Source organism: Elephantulus edwardii, unplaced genomic scaffold, assembly GCF_000299155.1.
Source record: "Elephantulus edwardii isolate Elephantulus edwardi_28Jun2011 unplaced genomic scaffold, EleEdw1.0 scaffold00078, whole genome shotgun sequence".
Taxonomy (NCBI): domain Eukaryota; kingdom Metazoa; phylum Chordata; class Mammalia; order Macroscelidea; family Macroscelididae; genus Elephantulus; species Elephantulus edwardii.
Window position 1 is genome coordinate 13,235,114 of NW_006399828.1, and position 3,084 is coordinate 13,238,197.

The window sequence follows — 3,084 nt, forward strand, 5'->3', positions numbered from 1 at the left end:
AAAAAGTCAATCTCCTTTTGTGCCATTTGAAGTTTCCAAAAACCTACTAAAGGATCTGCTATGAGTTGATTCCAACTCTACAATGAGAGGATGCATCACACAGGTGTATGCCAATGTCTGCATTAAAGACTTGAATTAAATTTACTCATAGCTTACATATGGATCAAAGCTAAACTTAAATTAGCGTCTCAGAAAGAATTAACTAGCTCTTACCTTACAGGATCTCTAATGGACAAGTTAAAAAAATGACTTCTAAGCGGCAGCAACATGATAGATGGAGAAAAGATTGAGACTGTTAACAGTATCAGCTTGTTCAGTTCCACAATCAATATTCTTGGTACCAGGATATCAAAAGACAAATGATATTGGAGAAAGAGCAACAATGTAAATCTTGAGACTAAAGTATGCCTGATCCGGGGCATGGTCTCCACAATTTCAGTGACTAAGAGTGACAGAAGAAGAATCGATGCCTTTTGTTTGTGAAACTGGAAAAGAGAATTGAACATACCATGGACTGCCAAAAGAACAAACAAGTCTGTCCTTGAGAGGGTGAAACCAAGTTACTCTTTGGAGGCAAAGATTTTTTTTTTTAACTGTTTACCTTTGGTTTTGTTTTGTTTTTTTCCCCCATTAGTTTTTCTTTTTCATTTATTATTAATTTCAGTAAAAATTTACAGACTTTGGATTTCCATTCATTCATTGTTGTACTTCCCCCCTTCCAACCCTCCCCCCTCATACACTATCCTCCTATAAAACTAAAACAAAAATTCTTTCGTTGTTGTACAAACCCTCCCCCAGGTCCTCTCCACCATGTAGCCTTCGCTCTAGACACCTGTCATGACAAAAATACCTAATCACATATCCCTTTTAAACAGTTTCCTCCCTCATCTGTTCCAATGCAGTATACATTATTGAGCCCATTTTTCTCAGTCTCCCCACCCCCAACCCCGATGTCACTCCTGTTTTACAACAGTGGCACCATGCAGTATTTGTCCTTTTGTGACTGAGATACTTCACTCAGCATAATGTTCTCCAGGGTCACCCATTTTTAATAATATTGCATGAGTTCCTTGGTTTTCAGTGCAGCGTAGTATTCCATCATGTGAAGATACCACAGCTTCCCTATCCATTCGTTTATTGATATTGTGAACAAAGCCACAATAAATATGGGTGTGCAGGAGGCAAGGATTTTGAAGTTCAGTCTTAGGTACTTTGAGTATGTTGCCAGCAGGGACCTGTCCTCGGAGAAGGACATCATGCTTCCTAGTGGAAGGACAGTTCAGTAGAGGAAGACCTGGGATATATGGATTAACATCATGACTTGGATGATATGAGCAGGTGTGTTAGAGACAATGGCATTGGCTCAGGATAGAGCAGGGTTCAGAGCTATTAGAGTCGTTATGAGTTATAGTTGACGGTAAAGAACATAACACCAACGGTCCAAACTCTGGCAATTAGAAGATACCCAGAAGCTCCATGAGTAAAGCAATCTGGAGTTCTTCTCTGTAAAAATTATAGATGTCAGTCTAAAAACCCCTATTTTCTACTATCTACCTAATCTACTGTTATGACTCTAAATCAGGTCTACATCAGAACAGCTGTTGACACACTTCTTGTAGTTTGTTCTATAACCACTAGAGGGCAGACAAGGACAATGGAAAATCAGTACTTATTAAAGCACTAAATTCTTCATCCACCTGGTGGTTGTTCTGTGCCATTGAGTCACTTGTGACTGATAGTGACCTTATGTACAAGAGGCCTGAAATCTGTTCTATCCTGTGGCAACCTCACCGTCTCCGACACACTCTCAGGACCCCAATCACAGAATCGATCCATCTCATCGAGGGTCTTCCTCTCCTGCACCATCCCTCCACTCTCCCAAATATGATGTCCCTCTCCAAGGACAGGTCCCTCCTTGTAACGTGCCCAAAGTATGTCATACGCAGCTTCAGAATCCTTGACTCTAAGGAGCATCACAGCTTTACCCTCTCCAGGACAAACCTGTTTGTCCTCCTAACAGGCCATGGTATATTCGACACTCTTCTACAGCACCACAGCTCAAAGGCATCAATTCTCTTTCTTATCATCCCTAGTTAATGTCCAGCTCTCAGATGCAGAGTATGCAATTGTGAAGACGATGGCCCAGATTAGGCACACCTTAGTCTCCAGCCTGACACCATTGCTCCTCAGTACTCTGGAGACGTCCCTGATAGCCGACTTTCTCAATGCGATTTGTCTCTTGATTTACTGGCTGCTGGTACCAAGAATATTGACTGTGGATCCAAGCAAACTAAAACTGTTAATTATCTCAATTTCTTTGTCATCCATAATGGTGCTGCCAATTGGCCCAGTGGTGAGAATCTTTGTTTTCTTGATGTTGAGCTTCAATCATATTGAAGGCTGCAGTGTCCTTGGACATTAAACACCTTTAGTCTAATATTTTGATTGGTTAGCTTCACCAAAAGGAGAAATATAATTTGAAAATAAAACATACTTACCAAAATATTAGACTAAAGGTGTTTAATATCCAAGGACAAAATTTCAAGTTAAAAAACTCATGCTTCACAGATTTAATAAGCACAATAAAATTCTATCACAAATACATAAAAACCAAAAGCTCTCAACAACACATATATAGATTATTTTTCACAGTAAAATGAGAGTAAATAGTTTCTGAAACATTAGAATGGAGGTAGAACTATGTTTTAGTATCATATAGGATTGGGAACTCAGAGACCACTTTGCCTTGAGGTCTATTTTGTCTATTAGCTGATGTTAGTGCAATGCTTGGGGCCTAGAATGTGTTCATGTGTCTAATAAATGTTTAATACCTTCAAGGTTGAAATGAATGGCTTGTCAGTTTTTCACATAAATACACTTCCACACACATGTATTCGACATGTGTTTAGCAAACAAACCAAATCTCAAACCAAAACTTGTTGGGACTTTGATTGGATTACAATATGATTTTCTGACGGTTATTGTCTTTAGAATTTTTAGTTTTACATTCCATGAGCATGATGTTGTTATGTACTATCAGGTCAGTTCCAGCACACAGTGACCCCATGTGCGACAGAATCAAAT